Source organism: Protopterus annectens, chromosome 10.part0 (assembly GCF_019279795.1).
Source record: "Protopterus annectens isolate FY-2018-M chromosome 10.part0, PAN1.0, whole genome shotgun sequence".
Taxonomy (NCBI): domain Eukaryota; kingdom Metazoa; phylum Chordata; order Ceratodontiformes; family Protopteridae; genus Protopterus; species Protopterus annectens.
The window spans coordinates 1197458126-1197479886 of record NC_056744.1 but is presented as its reverse complement, the minus strand read 5'-3'; positions in this window follow the sequence as shown (position 1 = coordinate 1197479886).

Here is a 21761-nt window from a genome sequence, read left to right as displayed (position 1 = left end):
ACACTTGAACACACATGCATGAGATTCATGCATGACAGCAATAGTAGGTGAACTGTGCATTAATACATGGAATGCATGGGTAGACAATTGACTCCTAGTGGAATGCAATTGAACTTTATTTCCTTAACATTATTCATGCAGTAGAAACTTTTACTCCCTTAACATTATTAATGCAGCAGAAACTTTAGTCCTTAGCATTATCAGGTATCATGCTTTCATCTTTATTGCACTGTACCTTGCATTACTCAGTTATATCAGTCCACATCTATGACCACATTCATTGCTGTACACTCAAAACATACTGGCAGTTACTACTGTATTCTTTCTTGTTTATATGACTATAGATTGCAAGATACATCTGCACTTGCCACACTCTCGGTGCAACCTTCACATGGGCCTCCAGGTTGCAAGCTCTCTCCTCTGCAGCTGTGGGAAGAGAAACACACCACTATGCATACCTGTCTACCACACATGCAGATTAGTAATTGGTAAAACAATGCTAACAATGCTTACAAACTTGTGGGACATTGTCATCCCGGGCATCTTGGATCCAAGTGGCCAAGAGATCTCCCTTCCTATGCTTCATGTCATCAAAATGGTGATGCATCTGCTCACCTGTGTGGGGGATGCCAGTTACACTGGTGAGGTCATATGCCAGATGGTCTCATGCCTCTGATTTGTATTCTGACCCCTGGTACTGCCCCTGCAGTAGACAGATGCTATGGTATTTTACGAGGAGTCCAACCATGACCTGGACTCCAGAATACTCCACCACTGCACCTGGAAGTGTGCACCCTCTACAACTCCTGCTATAGTCTCTGCCAAGATCAAACTCTAACAGATACTGGCTGTATTCCTGCCTGTTGCACTTAAGGCTGTTTTCCTGCTCTTTGCCACCAATGGGCCATTTTTAAAAATGCCGTGTTTGGCTTAGCACCACACAAACCCACTGGGCTCAGCCGAGCAATGCTTAGCAGTGCTTAGTGGTGTGCAAACCAGCTGAGCTGAGGAATGTTTAAACAGGGTTTGCTTATCAGTGCCCAAACCAGCTCAGCAGAGATGCGTGTTGCTAAGCAGTGCTAAAATGGGTCCTGTCCTGCAGTGCTTAGCAGAGCTTAGCTAATGGCAAACCAGATTTTTAGAAAATAAAAAAATAATATACAATTATTTGTTCATTACTACTACTTTATTATTATGTGTGTATTTTAATTTCCTTATCTTTGTGAACTTTATGTATTGTAAACTTGTGTGTAAGTGGATCTTTTCTCTTTGGGACTCCACTGAAAATGGGTTTCTGGTCCAGCTGGACTAATTGGGTTAACAAATGTCAGCAAATGCATCTATAAAAAAATAAATAAGTTCTAAAATATTGCTATCAAATATAAAAGCTGAATGACCTGACTGTGTATTTGAACCGTGCACCTACTGCACATAAGGCCATGACTCTAAACATTCAGCTGCGTGGATATGATGACATCATACATTGCTATGTAGCTGTCATCTTCCTTTAAGCACTGCTGAGCACCACACCGTGCTGCACAGAAATGCACAGCTATGTTTAAACTTAACCTTTGATATGAAAATGAAAAGTATCTGGGTTCTATTTTTAGATGTGTGGCACGTGTCCATTGCTAAGTGCCACGCTGTGCCATGCAAACACACACATAAACACACACACGCACACACGCACACACACACACACACACACACACACACACACACACACACACACACACACACACACACACACACACACAATAAACATATTTAACTTTTATATTTCAGTGCTATCGGGCACTTTGACAGTGTATGAGGTGTGTTACTTATCTCTGGACACTGTAACACACCCCTACACTGATTCTGAAATCGTGTTACATGGCTCTCTCTCAGTAGCATGCCTTCATTAATATGTAAGGTGCCCTACTGAGGGGGAGCCACAGACACAGACATGGTACCTTCCATGTAGGACTTACACTATTCCTACACAGAGTTTATTAAATCCCCACTATTGTGTCTGCTTCTGCATTGAAACTGAGAGATAACATCTCTTGTTTATGGCCCAGCTGTAAAGTAACCTAACGTCAACTATTCTTAGGTTTTGCAAATTAATCTTCTATGTTCCAATAGGGCACACTGTGGATATGTCTTTGAAGATCAGTATTGTACAAACCCTGTACAACACATACTTTTGTATCAGCGGTTTAATATACACATAACATACAGTTCCAATGCATATAATTATTTACAAAATTCCAGATAGCTGTGCTGGAAGTATTTCCTTCTGTCACACCTATATAAATCATATAAATATTCACAAATGACATAGAATTATTTACAAAATTAGCTGGGCTGGCAGTGAGACAGCTGCCATAGTGGTACTGATGACCACCAAGAAGGAACTATCAGAAAAAAATTCCTCTATCCACCCCATAACAGAGAGTCTAGAGCATTGGACAGGTTTGGGGAATGGACATATTTTTCAGTGACCTTCATAAGATGTTCTCCAGGTCTCCCTCAGGTAACCTGACTGTGGATATCCAGAAGACTGTGGACTGCAAGCTCACTACCTGACAGTCTGTATCGAATGTTACAAAGTGACTTGTATCTAATATAGCTTGTGCCAGCATGCCTGGATGCATCTTTGTCACTTTAGGGAAAGCTTTAAAATGTTCTTCATTAATGCCCCATTTAATAGTTCCACATTTGGGCCAAAGACACACTAACCAAGACTCAATGGGATGGTAAAACCCTCTCTGCTATGAGAAGTAATTTTTGCACCACTCAAAGGACCTTCTCTAGGAATCACAGGGGTGATAAGAAGATGTGGTTCTGCAACTCACAGGGTTATTATCACAACACTCAGTTCCTTTTTCCTTTTCTCTAGTAAAAGAAAAATAAAGTCCTGACATACTACCCAGTCAATGGGAACTGGCAGCTGCAGAAATTTCCAAGCTGTGTCATCCAGCCCATCCCTGAAGACCAGATGGAGTCCAAAAATCTGTTCAAGGTTCTTTTTGATACCCAAGAAGATGGGGGATGTCAAATCCATTCTAGATGTGAGTCATCTAAACCAATTCATAAAACAGACATTTCAGATGGTCAAAATGCAGTCTATATTGCATCTTCTGAGGAAGGGTGATTGGATATGATAATAGATCTCCAGGATGCATAATATCATATAAAGATGGAAAAGCATGCCAGGACATTTCTCTTTTTCTAACTGGGTGCCAATCATAACCAGTTCAGAACACTACTCTTTGGTCTCACCACAGCCCCCAGGGTGTTTACCAATATAATGGCAGTTGTTGCATCTTGTTGACATCTGCAGGGATCCAAGTTTTGCCATACCTCAATGATTGTTTCCGTACTGCTACCTCCAAGCATCTTCTATTACACCATCTGGACCTTCTGATTCATCTAATGCAAAACCTAGGAATCACAATAAATTACCTAAGAGTCACATGAACCCTTCACAACATATACAATTCATTTGATTCCACCTGGGATCAGTGTTACAAATTGCCCCAGTCCAGAGTATTCTTTGTGTTTGGTAGATACACAGGTACTTCAACATCCTTCACCCTCAGCAAGGCTAATTATATGACTGTTAGGCCTAAAGGCCTAAACAATGTTGTTAACCCCTCTAGCCAGGTTCTACATGATGGTACTTCAGTGGGCTCTTTCCTTACTGTAGTCAAAGATGGTTCGTCCTTTTTATTGCAAAAATTAACATTACTGAAATAACCAGAGAGCATGTCAGCTGTTGGATAACATCTACTGTACATCTAAGTTTTTTTTACATTTATTTCATTGAATTGCACTTCTTAACACTTATAGTTGTGCTATACAGCCAATCTACTACATTTTGCACTGTTATACAGCTTTTTTTACTGTTTCACTGAATTTGTGTACTGTTTTATACTGTTTTAACTGTATTTTCATTGCTAGATAGTGTTTCATTACTGTAATTGCATTTGTATTACATTACTTAACTGTAAACTGCTTATTCATACTGAGAAAATACTTCATACTGCATTTTTGTGATGTTTCTGTGTTCTAGTCAGGTAGGATAGTCTGGATAGAGGCCTGCTGTTATCCAGGCCTGGTTGTTTTGCTTGTTGAGTTTCCTGTGTTTCTGGCAGCCATCTTCTGCTGGTAGTGTCTTGTCTTCACTGTTAGTGAGAGCAACAGGGTTGCCTGACCTTCTATAGCATGAGTGGTTGGTTGAAAGAGCAGAGGCTAGCAGGAATGGGTAGTAATTTGAGCTTCTAGATTCTTCCATCTTTTCTGGTATTTATACCCTATGTTTGCAGGGTGTTGCACTTGTTTGCTCATTGTACACTGCCGCTGTGCTGTTAAAGGTATCTCCGTTGCATTTTTTGCTTACCAGCACTCCTGTGTAACTGACTCCCTCCCTTGCAACTACTGTGATTTTATCCAGCCCTACTCACACCTATAGGTACTCTGTTCTGATAGTACACACTCTATCATCCTTTATCTCTCTTCCACAGATTCTGACAACCATGGACGGGCAATTTCCTGTAGTTTCCCCTACTAGTCTTGTTGATATGGTCATCCTGAGACAGTGTATTAACTGCTTCATGTACACAGACAACCGTCTTCTTCTACCACGTAGGAACACAATATGTGAGAGATACAATTACATTATGAACCTAGAATGCTTGCTGTCTCAATCACAAGCCAGTACATCTGGCACTGAGAAGGTTGTCTGTACAAACACCACAAGCACCACACCTCTAACACCACCCACATCTGTACAGTACATTCCTACATATGTGGAGGGTCTCAACAAAAACATACCTAAATAAAAGTGACCTCTGAGGCAAAAGCATGCACGCACATCATAACACACCGCACCAAGCACCACACATAGTACACATGCCTGTGTCTCATAGCCTCTAAGGCACAGCCACAAACCCAACATAGTAGTCATAGGAGACTCTATTGTGAGACACACAGATGTGTGCCTAACCAGGCTAGACACAGGGAAAGTCATGGTAAGTTGCTTGTCAGGTGCTAGAATCTGCCATATCACTCAGTCACTCAAGTCTCTCAACAGCAGGTACTGTCATGACTCTGTCATAGTCCATGTTGGTGTAAATTACTTGAGATGTACCTCTATGGACTATATGAAGAGAGACATGATTGAGCTCACTGAATATGTGTCCCAGGCAGGTATGTCCCTAGCCTTAAGCAGCATCCTACCATCACTCAGAATGATGTCTCAGTACAAAGAGAAAACAATTGACTTTATAAACTGGCTTAGTTTCTGGTGTCATTCCAAGGGGATCCAGTACCTGACATCCTGTCAGGACATGATTGACAGGCCATGATGCTTTGCCAGAGATGGCCTTCATCTGTCTCCCCTGGGCTTCAGGCTTCTGGAAAAAGCTCTTGCCTCCCCCATAGTGCCTTTTTTTAGGCAAAGTCATGAGGACAAAATTACCAACATGAAAAATTCTTCTAAATGAAATTTAAAGGTCATGCTACTAAACGCTAGGAGTCTTAACATGAAACTGCATTCATTGCAAGCATTCCTTGCCCTGGAAGATGCTGACATTTGTGCAGTCACTGAAACCTGGTTCAAAGCTGCAGAGAGCATCCCAGCCTTAGCAGGTTACTTGTCCTACCATACTTTCAGACTCCAAACAGAAGGCTACAAAGCCAAAGGAGGTAGAGTTTCAATATTTATCAAAGACATACACACCTCCAGGCTGGTCAAACAGTATGATGAACAGGAGACACTCCAGGTGCAGTTACCTATTGACAAAACACCTTTTCAAATCATAGTTAGCTACAGACCCCCAACCATGACTCAGGAGGCCCATTCCACATATCGGGACTTACTTGAATCCATCAAGTTTCAACCCTCTACCTTGATCCTGGATGACTTTAACTACCCAACCATAGAGTGGAAGACCTATTCTAGCTCAAACATGAATGCCCAGAGATTCCTCGACTTCGTCAATGCCAATGCATTGGATCAGCTGGTCGACACCCCCACAAGAAGTGAAAATATCCTAGACCTGGTACTAACCAACATGAGTAGGACAGTAGCAAAAAACAAACTCTATAATAAAAGGAAAAAATTGCTGTCCCGGACCAAGAAGGAGCAGGTGCCAAGTTGGAAGCAATCTCTCCTTTGTCTGAACAAGCACATAAGGTCACTGGTGAAATCCTCTAAGGCTAACTTCAAGTCCAAATTGGCCACATCCACTAAGGACAATCACAAGGCCTTCTTCACATATGTCCACAATCTCAAAGGTAACTCCCAAATCTGCTCTGAATTGGTGGTCAAGAATACCACATACACAAATGCCATAGATATAGCCAGCCAACTGGCAGGCAAGTTCAGTGAAAACTTCACCCCCCCTGCCCCCATAAGAAAACCAGGACATCCCCAGCACATGCTTCACTCCCCTCATCACCAGGGAGCAGGTTATTAATGCCCTATCAAAGGCAAAAAAAATAGTCTCCATGGGACACAACAACATCCCTGGCTGTGTCCTACATGAAGTCAGGCAAGAGCACTCAGCACCACTAGGCACCCTATTCAACCAAAGCCTGTGCACTGACTTCATCCCAGCAGAATGGAGAACAGCCACTGTCATTCCTCTGCACAAAGGTGGAGGATCCACAAACCTAGGCAATTATAGGCTCATCAGCCTAACTAGCCTGATCTGCAAGGCCATGAAATGCATTATCATGGACCATATAAACAAGGACATTGGCTACCTCCAATCACTTGATCCCACACAGTTTGGTTTTGTCAAAGGGAGAACATGCCTGTTAAACTTGGTTGCCTTCTTTGAAACAGTCACCAAAACCATTGGTGATGGCAAGACAGTGCACACCACCTACCTTGGCCTAGCCAAAGCTTTCGACACTATTCCCCACTCAGGCATAATAGATAAACTCTCCCAGCTGGGCATCAACCCATATCTTACCAGATGGATAGCTAACTGGCTCACTGATAGAACCCACTCAGTCAAAATAGGGGAAGCCACCTCTAGTATTAGACCCTTAACAAGCAGCATACCCCAAGGATTGGTCTTGGGGCCTCTACTGTTTGAGATATACTTTTCTGAGGTGCGAGCCAAAATCAGTGGTCTGTGGCTGACCAAGTTTGCAGATGACTGCAAGCTGGGCACTGTCATAAATCCCCCTAGTGATGTGAACATCCTCCAATAGGGCCTTAACCAAACTAATGACTGGTGACAAAAGCATGGCCTCAAACTGAATGCCAAGAAATGCATCATTATCCCCTTTGGGGAAAATGGTGTTCCCCACTAATTATCACAAACCACACTGGAGGAGTGGTTTCAGCTCAGAATCTGTAGTTTTATTGACCATTTTGGGCTATTTCTGTCTTTTTCATCTTTCTATTTAAAAACCCATGTTTGCGTGGTTTTTACACTTGTATTACCTCAGCAATATATTATCTGGGTGTCCTGAAGAGTCCTACAGCAGCAGAGAGAGAAAAGAGAGACTTTGAGTGGATTAGGTATCTCTGTTTTGCTTTTTATTGCTTATTTTCGCAAACTGCACTATTCCAAGCATTTTTTATTAACTTTGCAACTTATTTGAACTGTTTTATTGAATTCTGTTACTGTTTGCACTTTAACTGATTGATTTTAAGTGTTTTCAATTGTTTAACTGTTGTGGGCTACACACTTAAGTGCGATAGCCATTTTTCTACCTTGAAAGTATTTGTATTACTGTGTCTGTCTGCTTTAATTTTCGAAAAAAAAATCCTCTCTTTACTCATTTCCTGCCTTTCTATAACTAGTAGAGTCCGGTTTTCAGAGTTTGATTAATTCTGGGTTGTTTTGTAGTTTCTGTGTTGCCCAGACCTTACTACTATAGAAGGAAGCTTCTCTGTTCATCAGTGAGAATGGTGAGCTTTGAGCAGCCTGTCACTGGGGGAGTGGTTTTAGCTCAGAATCTGTAGTTTTGTTGGCCATTTTGGGCTAGTTCTATCCCTTTCATCTTTCTGTTTAAGAACCTGTGTGTGTGCGGTTTTTACACTTGTATTACCTCAACAAGATCCTGCCTGGGTGTCCTGTAGAGTTCTTCAGCAGCAGAGAGAGCAAAGAGAGACTTTGAGTGGATTAAGTACCTCTGTTTTGCTTTTTATTGCTTATTTTCACAAACTGCACTATTCCAAGCATTTTTATTAACTTTGCAACTTATTTGAACTGTTTTTTTTTTAAATTCTGTTACTGTTTGCACTTTAACTGATCATTTTTAAGTGTTATTCAATTGTTTAACTGTTGTGGACTATACACTCAAGTGCGATAGCCATTTTTCTGCCTTGAAAGTGTTTGTATTACTGTTTCTGCTTTAATTGTCAAAAAAAAATCCTATCTCTTTACTTGTTTCCCACCTTTCTATAACTAGTAGAGTCCGTTTTTTAGAGTTTGCTGAATTCTGGGCTCTTTTGTAGTTTCTGTGTTGTGCAGACCTTACTAAGATAGAAGGAAGCTTCTCTGTTCATCAGTGAGAGTGGTGAGATTTGAGCAGCCTATCTGTCACTGGAGGAGTGCTTTCAGCTCTGAATCTGTAGTTTTATTGGCCATTTTGGGCTATTTCTATCCCTTTCAAATTTCTGTTTAAAAACCCATGTTTGCTCAGTTTTGCGCGATGCACAGCACCATTTAACTAGGGTTAAACTATTACCGAAGCCAGAAAGTCTGTTCTTCAAGTTTTCCCTTGGAACTAGCCAGCTCAGTTTTAAAGCACTCAAACCTGTTCCTCATAACTCAGCACTTGCCTGTAAACCGTTGTAAGCATTAGACAGACCATAAATTAATACAGCACTCAACTCTCCTTACTAAGTAAGAAAAAACAGTTAGTACTTAATTAATTAGTGCTTAAATAAATAAATACCTATCCAGGCATGTCCAGGGGTCAGCCCCCAGTGTTTTCTCCTGTTCACCTGGTGAATCTGGGCATCCTGAGGCAATGTAGCAATAGCCTCATGTACACAGACAACCATCTCCTCCTACCACCTAACACTACAACCTGTGAGAGATGCACTTATATTGCCAAACTGGAATCCAAGCTTTCTCCAGCCAAGACTGGACTAGTCAGTCAGGAGGAGAAGGTAAACACCCGCACCACACCACACACAACACATAATCCTTCAAAACCTACACCCACACCCACACATAGTAACACAAAACACACACATACATTTGTGGAGGTTCTTAAAACAAATCTATCCAAACAACAGAGACCTCCAAAGCTGAAACACAAACAACCAATACCCAACACAAACCAAGTGACACATAACTCACAAAACGAGTGTGCCACTCAACCTCAGCCCCTAAAGAAAAACTACATACCCAGCACACTAGTCATAGGTGACCCTATAGTCAGGCACACTGATGTCCCACTCACCAGGCTAAACAAGGAGATTACAGTTAGCTGCCTGACAGGTGCCAGGATCTGCCACATAATGCATGCACTCAGGTCACTCCACAATAAGTACAAATATGGCTCTGTCATTGTGCATGTTGGAGTGAACGATCTGAGATGTACCTCCCTGGACTACATGAAAAGAGATGTGGAGGAGCTCTTGGACCTTCTAGACCAGGCAGGTATGACCCTAGCCCTGAGTAGCATCCTGCCATCTCCCAGAATGATACCTCAGTACAAGGACAAAATGATTAACTTCAACAATTGGCTAAACTTCTGCTGTCATTCTAAGGGGATCCAGTATCTGTCAGCCTGGGATGACATGATTGACAAGCCACGATACTTTGCCAGAGATGGCCTGCACCTGTCGCCCCTGGATTTCCGGGCACTGGCTAAGGCTCTTGCCACCCCCATAGAGCCTTTTTTAGGCAAGGTTCAAATGACAAAATTACCATCATAACTGGTACAAGCAAGCAAACTCTGAGGGTAATGCTACTCAATGCTAGAAGTCTAAACCTCAAAATGCACCCACTCGAGGCACTCCTTAAAATGGAGAACATCGACATCTGTGCAGTGACAGAGACCTGGTTCAAGACTCCAGAGAGCACCCCTGCAATACCAGGCTACAATTCCTACCACACCTTTTGGCCATCTAACCTGGACCAAAACACCAGAGGCAGAGGCGTGTCCATATCCTCCAAGGATATCCACACCTCCAGGCTAATTGCCCAACATAATGCATCCGAAATTCTCCAGGTGCATCTAACACTGGGCAAGACTACAATCCAAACTGTAGCTTACGACAGATCCCCCACCATGTCCCAAGTCTCCCACTCCACTTTTCTTAACATAATGGAAAATATTAAGGTACAGCACAGCACCCTCATACTGGGAGACTTCAACTACCCCTCCATTAACTGGGAAAACTACTCATGTACCAACACATTGGCACAGCGTTTTTTGGAATTCATAAATTCCAACGCCCTGGACCAGCTGATCCAGACCCCCACCAGGGGCAGCAATATCCTAGACCTTGTCATTACCAACATTGGCGAACTGTGTTCCACACCATAGGTCAGCCCATCGTTGGTCAGATCCAACCATAAGCTAATCACCCTAGACATCCACATCCCAGCCATACCCCTATTAAGGAAACCGCAGTAAAAAAACTTCTCCAAAGCCAACTTCATGCTTCTTAAGGCAGAAGTGGCTAACTTCACCACACCCATGCAGATGGACAGTAGTAGTATGACTGCTGAATCCTAAATCAAGGCACTGTATGAACACATATACAAGTGCATGGGCCATGCCATCCCAAATAGAACCAAGATGCTATCCTCCAAAAAAAAGAAGCCAATCTGGAGGTCCCCTGCCATTAACAAGTTATACAACAGAAGGAAGAAACTGTTGCAAAAGAGTAAAATCCCAAGATTGGAAAAACTCCCTTGTCAACCTCAGTAAGAAGCTGAGATCCTTCATAAAATCCTCCAAAGCTAGTTACAAAAATAAAATCGCCACTGATTCTAAAGACAACCATAAGGCATTCTACAGCTATGTCAAGAATCTCAATGGCAACACTCAGATCTGCTCAGAGCTTCAGCACAATGGCACTAAACATACAGAACCAACTGATATCACCAACATCCTGGCAGATAGGTTCAGTGCAAATTTCACCCCCCTCTCACCCCCAAAAATCCCCATCTCTATACTGGATGAATGCTAAGTCCGCATAATCATGGCCACACAGGTAAAAAATGCACTCACCAATGCCAAAAATACAGCATCCATGGGACCTGACAATGTACCAGGCTGTGTTCGTAACAAACTACAAAACAAACTGGCACCCCACTTAAGTACCATGTTCAGTCATAGCCTCACTACAGGTTTTGTGCCTACTGAATGGCTCACAGCTATGGTGATCCCACTCCACAAAGGGGGATCCATCATGGACCCCGGGAACTACCAACCCATCAGCCTGATGAGTCTGATCTGCAAGGCCATGGAACAAATCATCATGGAACTTATAAACAAAGACATAGGTAATCTGCAAACTCTGGACCCCACCCAGTTTTGGTTTGTGAAGGGCAGATCATGTCTCCTAAACCTGATCGACTTCTTTGAAGAAATCACCAAAGCCGTGGACGAGGGTAAGGCAGTTCACACAGCCTACCTAGATCTCGCCAAGCCCTTTCGACACCATCCCCCACTCTGGTATTATTGATAAACTCACAAAACTGGGCATAAACCCCTATATCACGTGCTGGGTGGCCAACTGACTCACCAACAGAACCCATACCATGTAAGTAGCCAATTCCAAATCCGTCTCCAGACCAGTGACAAGTGGAGTACCACAGGGTTCAGTCTTGAGTCCTCTCCTGTTCAGCATCAATTTCTCGGAAGTCCAAGCTAACACAGAGGGCTTATGGCTAACAAAGTTCACTGACGACTGCAAACTGGGAGTAATTTTTGAATCCCCTAAGGATGTGGACATTCTACAAAAGGGCCTCGCTAAGACAGATGCCTGGTGTCAAAGCCACGGCCTCAAGCTCAACACCAAAAAGTGCATAGTCATTCCCTTTGGGAAAAACCCTGTGCCAACAAACTACCACATAGGCGGTAGTCCACTCAACACTGAAAGTGTGATATGAGATCTAGGGACAAAGGTAGACACTAGTCTCTCCTTTGATAGACACATAGTCACAGTGGTCAGTAAGTTCTTCTATGTGGCACACCTCATCACAAAAGGTTTCTCATCCAGAAAAAAAGAGGTCATTGTCCCCCTCTACTCAGCCCACAAAAGACCTATTATAGAGTACAATGCTCCATTTAGGATGTACCTCACAAGACATTTGCAGCAACTGGAAAGACCACAGAAATACCTCAAAAAGAGGATCACTGGCCTCAAACAGATGCCCTATGCAGACCGTCTTAAGAAACTCCAGCTCTACTCCATTGCATATCGCCTACTCAGAGGCAATCTCTGCCTAACATACAAAGTCATGTCAAACCCAGAGCTGTTGGACATGCTACACTTAGAAAAATCCCAATCCCTGTGGGCCACATGCTCCAGGGACCTTAACCTTGTCACCACAATAAACAGAACTTGCTGGAGGGATAGGTTCCTGTCCCAGAGACTTCCCATACTCTGGAACAAGCTACCCATTCATGTCAAACAGAGCACCTCACTGGCTCTGTTCAAGAAAAATCTGGACAACTGGATGGGAATAGGAAATTTACCCCGGGGATCACTTCTGTGGCTGTGCTCTACAGGGGCACAGGTAAATAAATTTTTGGGTGGCTAAAGCCCTGGAAACTTTATGGTTAGGCTTGTATAGACCCTGGGGCCGATAGCCTAGTATGTACCTATGAACCAATTAATAACAACGTACTAAACAAGCAATCAGTCATGAGGGACTTTGGCACCCAGGTTGATAGCAACCTGACTTTTGACCACCATGTTGCCTCTGTTGTACCGAAGGCTTTCTACATGGCCCACCTCATAAGTATGGCTATTTCATCCAGGAACAAGGAGGTCATGACATCCCTGTACTCCTCCCTTATCATACCCATTATCGAGTACAAAACCCCCTTCAGCATGTACCTTGCCAAGCACATGCAGCAGTTGGAGAGACCACAGATGTTCCTGACTAGGAAAATCAAGGGTCTCAATCACCTATCCTATACAGATAGGCTAAAAGCGCTGTCCCTCTACTCAGTCTCATACAGACTGCTCAGAGGTGAACTGTGTCTGGCATACAAGGCCATCTCAGACTCAGCCTTGATGGAGTTGCTGCATATATGTAAGTCAAACTACACTTGCATAACCCGTATGCAAGGTCTCAACCTGGTCTGTGACATTATTAGAACTTGTTGGTGGGATAGATTTGTGTCCCAATTAATCCTTCATCTGTGGAACAGACGTCCTCTCCATGTCAAGCAGAGTACCTCACTAGCCCTCTTTAAAAGGAATGTGGATGACTGGATGGGAAACAGAAAATATACCCCTAGGATCCCACCTGTGTCCCTGCTAGACAGGGAAAACAGGTGCTGACTTTGTGGGAGCATGGTTGAAATTCTTGACTAGGCTTATAAGGGCCTCTGGGCCAATAGCCTAGTGTTGTCCTATGAACCTATGAACCTATCAGTGACAGAAGGTCATCCCTTCCACATGGATAGGCCATCTGCTGTTGTAACCACAGATGAATCCCTTGTAGTGTGTGTGTGGGGGGGCATTTCAAAGGGAGAATGGTTCAAGGTTCTTAGTCACATCTAGAGGCCAATCTTCATATCAGTGTCTTGGAGGTGAGAGCATTCTTCCTACTTTTACAAGCATTTCAGGATGTTCTCCTTAAGGGTGTGATTTCCATGCAGATTGTCAACAAGGAAGTAGTCTGGTACATTAACAAACAAGGAGGAACCTGCCTGTACCCCCTCTGTTGGGAAGCCATGAGAGTATGCAATGGGTAATGCCTTTGCATCAATTTCTAATAGCAATGCAAATCCCAGGGATGTTCAGTGTGTTAGCAGGCAAACTGAGCAGAATTATCTTTTTTTTTTTTAACAAGAAGCATCTTTATTAAATTATCACTTATGACATAGGCATTTAGTTGCAGGCATTGTACATCACTTACAATCTACCCAGTCTTTGTCAGTCATACATTACATAGCTCATTCAAATCCTGCCTTCTTTTAAACCTCATTCCTCCCCTGTATGTATTGTTCCAACAGTTACCATTTTTCCTATGTAATTTGCTCCAACCCTTTTCTAAAGATCCCAATTCCAGTTGTTTTATCTCTGTTACTGTATTGACTACTTCTAGTACAGTTGGTTTAAACTTTGATTTCCATTTTCTAATGATTACTTTTTTACAGCCACCATAATTAGACTCGGCAAGGCCTTACTATGTCTAGGCAATTCAAATGCTGTATCATAGCTCAGAAAAATAATTTCCCTAGTTACACCAATTTGCTTACCTAGTATCTCCAATAGAGTAGTCTGCAGGGAATTTTTAAAGTCTGCTAACTCATTACACTCCCAAAAAATATGTTCCCAATTACCTCTTTCTTCCCCATCACACCTCCGTTTGCTGTCTACCTGAGAAAAAATTATTTGGAGTCTACTTGGGGCATAAAAATATCTATGTAAACATTTCCAAGCAAAAATTCTAAATCTTCTAGATTTTGTTTGGGAGACAAACGTATATCCCAACATTAACTTCACCATCACAACTAGAATGCAAGTTTACCACAGAAAAAATTATGCCAGTGATTACCTTTTCACAATTTAATAAAATATAATAGCCCAATAAAATTACAGTCTCCACTCCAAAGCATGTACTTTGAAATTACCAGTACATACAATAAAATGTCCTCTTAAAGTTCACGAAACAGACATTGCATCAGACGATAAAATAATTTCATTGTAGAAACTCCAAGCAATACACCAAAATGACTTCTCTAGTGCCTCAACTATTCAGCCTTTATAGAGTATGACCCTTCTCTTCACTCACCCTTAAATACTACAATTGAAAGCAATTAATCAATTAAACATATTACCCTCATTTTTGTATTAAAGGAAACATTTCCAATGACATTCCCTATTCAACCCTTTTGGAATTAAAGTATTAAATTTTAAAATTAAAATGGACTCCATTTTCCATAATTTCTTTTTTACATCTGTGTCATGAATTTGTTGCACTTGCCCTAAAACTGTGGCTTTTAAGCCTTGTATATTCCCATTTGGACACTCTTTAAAATATAATGTCACAGGATTTTCTTCCCTGCCTTTCCTTATATCTCTTACATGTTCTTTTAATCTCTCCCTAAAATTTCTCTTACTTTCTCCTATATATACTTTGCCGCAGGGACATCTCAAACCATATACTATTCCTGCACTATCACAGGAATATCTCAATATTTAGCTCGTATCCCCTTGGTAAAACCTTGGGATGAACTTTAAGCCTCTAAGTAACACTGCAATGTCTGTCCTAGACAAAGTTAAACTAGACGAATTTACAATATAATCATTCTGACTTACACAATTTATTTTAATGCCACTTGCCTTTTTTAAATGTCCGTACATTGGGGATAAATTCCCCATAACTGTCATATCCATACTCCTGGTTTCTTGACCTCTTCCTGTTATTTCTACCTAGTTCACAAAAAGTTCTTGACAAATAACCAGGATTTGCTGCCTCTGGTAGTCCTGGAAAATGATTTTCCTCTTCACTATCTCCATTTACAAATGAGGACTCACTCCTTGCTGAAGAAACCTAACTGTTGGTATTCCTGCTTCCTGCTGGAACCTTACTCATTGAAGTCATCTTGTTTGGAAGAGATTATGAACGCCTGACTTTTTTCATAATCTCTAATGTCTCTCTGCAATTTATCTTTTTTTCTTTCAATCAACTCTTTCTCATATCCTATCAATTTGTCATTTACCCCCGCTATGAAATTCTCAAGGGTGGCATTGTTAGATTTTTGTACAATGCTCTGACAAATTTCTTTCATCTCCATTACCAGTCTCCATCTCTTAAGGTCGTCTCTCTCTATAAGTATATTCATCCACTCAAGACTACATTTGTGAGCAGTCGCAACCCATCTCACATAAAATGTTTTGTCTTCTTCTTCCTCTAAACTGAAGGAAGAAGACGGACTCTTTACTGCAGGTGTTATATTAAGCTCTACACACTTTTGCAAGCTTAATGAATTGAAGAAAACTGAGGTCTCTTTGTAAATAAGTTTCTCCACCTTATCGTAAAACTTCTGCAATTCAGGGGTAGCTGACGCTTCTCTATACCTCCGCGCTATAGAAAACAGATTGCTGTTATGTTGACTCCTGCCTTCTCCCCATAAGAGTAAGGAAGATGATGCCACCTCATTGGGATTTGAAACTGTAGCACCATGGGATTCCTGATTTTTATTCTGGCTCCCTGGCATCACATTGTCTGGATCTGATACCAAAAAGCTGTCCATTGTCTTCTGTGATAACTCTCGCAAAGTTTCTCTAAAAATTCTTGGCAGAGACTTAAAGGAATCACTGGCCATATCAATAACTTCACCACCACAACTAGAATGCAAGTTTACCACAGAAAAAAGTACACCAGTGATTTAATAAAATATAATAGTCCAATAAGATTACAGTCACCACTCCAAAGCAAGTACTTTGAAATTTGTAATACATAGAATAAAATGTCCTCTTAAAATTCACAAAACAGACATTGCATCAGACGATAAAAGAATTATTTCATTGTAAAAAAACTCCAAGCAACACACCAAAATGACTTCTCTAGCACCTCGGCTATTCAGCCTTTACAGAGTATGACCCTTCTATTCACTCTCACTCTTAAATACTACAATTGAAAGCAATTAATCAATTAAACATATTGCCCTATTTTTTTGTATTAAAGGAAATATTTCCAATGACACCCCCTATTCAACCCTTGTGGAATTAAAGAATTAAATTTTAAAATTAAAATGGACCTTATTTTCCATAATTTCATTTTTACATCTAATTCATGAATTTGTTGCACTTGCCCTAAAACTGTGGCTTTTAAGCCTTGTATATTCCCATTCTGGCACTCTTTAAAATATAATGCCACAGGATTTTCTTCCATGCTTTTCCTTATATCTCTTACACGTTTTTTTAATCTCTCCCTAAAACTTCTCTTACTTTCTCCTATATACACTTTGCCGCAGGGACATCTCAACCCATATACTATTCCTGCACTATCATAGGAAAATGTGCTATTACAAAAAAACTTTTTTTCATTTATTCTCTCAAAACTTCGTGTGATATATTAGCAACAACTGTACTTTCCAAAAGGGAAAGTGCCTTGTATTTGTACTTCTGTACTCATATTATTCATGGGTAACTGAAACCTTCCATGCACTACAAAATCTTTAATGCTTTTGCCTGTCAAATAAGAAAACACAGGAAACTCATTTGCTTTTAAGATATTTACTCATTTCCAAAATACCCCAATGATATCTGACTAGATTTACCAAAGTTTCTGAAAAAACAGTTTATTTTGTCACAAAAAATAATTTCCCTCTTTCTTGATCTTGTGTACTACATATTATTTATAACTTTTTTACTCCTATTTTCCCCCTTCACCTTTACCTTACTTTCTTTTACCACTATTTCACCATATCCCCTTATTTGTGGACTTTAAGAGGACATTTTATTGTATGTAATAGGAATTTCAAAGTACATGCTTTGGAGTGGAGACTGTAATTTTATTGGACTATTATATTTTATTAAATCTTGAAAAGGTAATCACTTGTGTACTTTTTTGTGGTAAACACATATTCCACCATTTTTTCTTTGTGAATTGCTTATCCAAACTCTCATTCCAATCCTTTCTAACCTCCTCTGATTGACTCTTATAGTTGCCATGCAATATTTTGTATATGCTACTAATTATTTTTTTTTAACAGCAGCTTCTGTTCTAGATTCTACTAAAAACCCTACCAGTGCTGGTCTTTTAGTTATCCCCCCTTTCTTTCTGTTTGCCTATACTCTGATATCAGTCCTTGAGAGGGATAACAATCTCTAACCTGCAGTCCAAATAAATTCTTGGCATCTTCCCATTCTGTTACCTTTCCTTCTCTAGTTATTTGCTTCCAATACCTTGGTTCCTTTGCCAGTTTTATCCAATAAATTCCAACCGCCTCTTGCTTATTGTCTGTATCCCTAGTTGCAGTCACCCCTATCAGCAGAATCTCCTTTCTCCATTCCCATGTTGGCTTAGTTCTTACAATACTTTGTTACTTTATGAATATAATATTCTGTATGATTATTGCTGTTCTCCTTAAAGGTCTACATCCAAAATCTCAGTCTCTCCTTGTTTCTTGAGCTTTCCCTCTGTTTTATTATCATCCCTTTCCACTTTGAATTATAGGTTTCTGCTTGTACTATGTACAGGAGCCTTAACTGTGTAGTTCTGAAATACTCCTTCAAATCAGGCAATCCCAACCCACCTTGTTCTTTTGGAAGAATCAGCTTATCCCACTTGTCTTTTGCCACCCCATCCCAGTTATCTTTCAGCTCTTTGTTAATTGCTATCCGCAATGCCTCATCTGATTGTTAAAAAATATGCCTGATCTGTGTATAAGACTAAAGGGACTAAAAACAGTTTAGCTGTTTGAATTTTACTATCCGTATCCTTATAACAAAGTGTCAGAAAAATATGTATTAATGTGTGTGTATACTTAATGCTAATTAGAAGCTAAATGAGTTAACACGTTTTTCATTCTATTTTATATGCACTGTTTTATATATAAATTGAGTTTCATATGAGACTGAAAAGATGCTTTTTGAAACTGCAGTGTGCTTTCTGAAACTTGCAAGAAGCCCTCTGACCTAATAATTGCTAGCACAGCAATATTCATGTTTATGCCTTTTTGAAATGTACTTGAGAAGCAGGTGCTTATCTGCTAGGTCAGGAGTGGATGAATGAACAATGCTATATCCTGTAAATGTAATGATTCTAAACAATCAGCTCTGTTCAAAGTATGAGAACATGTACAGCTGCAGCAGCTTAGAGATAACGTAGACAAAGGATTATTAGAGAAATGAACTGCTAGCTTTGTGCTTGAATTAGCCATAGTACCTTGAATGGTAACATAACATGTATCTAACCGGTGGTAACCAAGGCCACGTTGTTTTCTTAGGAAGTTTCTCACAAAAATTGATAAATAAAATATGGTCAATAAGTGATGATGAAAAGACTTGTAATTTGCTACGTCAGCTTGGTAGGCAATGTCTTATTAGAAAGTGTATAAAAATGAAAGTATTTCCTGTTTCTAGTTAGACAAACTCTGTAATAGCACGTTTTTGTCTCCTTGCTGCAAGATTAAAGTGCCTTAACCTGAACCTACCGTGTTTTGATCATTTTTAAAGTATATTTTTCCTTTGACAGTTTGGTCCTTCGGACCAGAAAGTACCTCTCACTCTAGGCCTAGGTCAGAATTGGGCCTGGTGGCATGTACCTGTACGGAGAAGCGGCCAAATCGGCTCTTCTGTTTTGAAAGACCTCCGACTGAATTGTCGTTCGAAAGAGGCCAGCCACTGTTTCTGATCTAGGATTGGAGGACGAGTCAATGATCCGGTGGATCAACTCACGGAGGGTCAGGTAAGGAGGAATTTACCTTTTTCTGTTTTAGATCAGGGACTAGTTGCAGAACTGTTTTTGTCAGGAAGATTTGCATGCTTAGATCAGGGACAAAAAGGTTATTGTCTTGTCATAGATCAGGGAAGCAGAATAGGTAGACAGTTATTCTAGATAAACTGTAAAAAGGTGTAAAATCATGGTACCACGTGATAAGAAGGGTTACGTAACAATTTACAGCTTAGCTAAGGCAACATGGGGAATCAGTGCACGAAAAGTTTCTGAGACCCGCCCCTAACCGAAGACCCGAAATATATGCAATTACAGCGTGACGATAATGTTAAGTACTATACGAAATGGGTTGATATATATAAATTTGATGGTAATTTAGATAAATCTTTACTTATTAAACTCATCAGACAACTTAAAACAGATGCGAAAGGTCAGCTAAAAAAGCAACGGCAATTAGGAGTCCCTCAGGCACATAGGTGGGTTGAGGAAGCAAATCGCAGAGACCAAAAGATTAAAAATTCAAAAGCAATGTTCTTAGACAAAGAAGATAATAACTTGGTAATAGCAACAGCCCCTCCTCTGCCCCCTCTGCTTCCCTTACCAGAATATGAAGCAAGTGGATAAGTTGATCCACCTCCGCTATACCCAGCTGTTCCTGCAAAATCAAAACCGTTTGTCAGGAATCCTATCGAGACTAGGTCTCGAACACATAACTTAAGAGGGGAGATTGAATTATATGAAATGAATAAAAATTCACGAGCTATGAGTGAGGAAGAGATATGTCCACTCATAGAAGTACCAAATCCACAGGCAGGACAGGCAGGACAGGATCCGACTCTCTTAGTTTATAGACCATGGACACCAGAAGATATCCGGAAAGCCACAGAGGGAGTTCCTCATCCTAAAGTTAATTTTAGAAAATTCTTAGAAGACATACAGGGCATGAGGTTAAGTTACCATTTGAATGGAGAAGAAGTAGAAAAGGTAGTTAGACAAATTGTAGGTCCAGATTGGCACATGATCAGTGGCAACTGGAATCCCCATGACACAGAGCTCAGACCACTCCCCCATAGTAATGCTGAACTGGACAACAGAGTGAAAGGTCTGACAGACCGAATCTCTGAAAAATGGAAGCCCAGGGCTGATTGGACTTGCATTAATCAGTGCATACAACAAGAAGGTGAAACTGTTGATAGATATTATGCTAGACTATTAAAATGTTTTAATAACCATTGTGGAATGCAAGTACCTGAAGATCAAACATGATTCCCCATATGAACAACAGCTAAAGAATGCGTTCTTAAAAGGCAGTATTACTCCTATTAGCAGCTTTATTACAAAGCACATGGTAGATCATCGTACAAGTAGATTACAGTCATTAATTGAATATGCAAGACATGCCGAAAGGCATTTTAATAGCAAAAAGAAAAAGAAAGCTCAAGTATTTGCAGTAGAAGATGGATCAGAAGTCTTTGTAGTACAGACTGGGAAGAAGGGTAAGAAAAATGCCCAGGGAAATAAACAATCTGATAAACAATCAGAAGATTTTGAAGAAAGAAAGAAAGAAAAGGGGTGAATGTTTAAAATGCGGGAAAAGAGACATTTGGCAAGGGATTGCAGGCTAAATAAAAAGGTAACTACGGAAGATAAGGAGGGTGAGGAATGACTATATGATAGTCAGGAATCATTGGATGAGAATAGACAGGGAAAGACAAATGCAAATGTGATAGCAAGGGTAGAGGATGTGACAGAAGGGAGAGAGGATGTACATGAATTCATAGCTGATGAAGAAAATGAAATTCTGGACTTAGCATTATTGAGCCTAGAGCTCTACTTAGCAGACACAAAACCGGAAGTTACGCTTCTGGTAGAGGGGAGGGAAGTAAAATTTTTGTGCGACTTGGGGGCTTCACGGACCCTGATACATCCTTCCAAACGTCCAGAAGATTCAGAATCACCAGATTACATATTAGTGAAAGCAGCTAATGGACAGCTGTATCGGGAGCCACTCTCCCATGACATAGCAATAACTGACCCCGTATCAGGAATGACCCAGAAAAGCAAAATTGTTGTTTCTGCGAAATGTCCAGTAAATCTTTTGGGCAGAGACTTAATGCAGATATCTGGCATAGCCGTAGTTCCAACTATGCAGGGTATAGTTGGATACTTTTGTGGTGCGACCAGAGGGTGAAATAT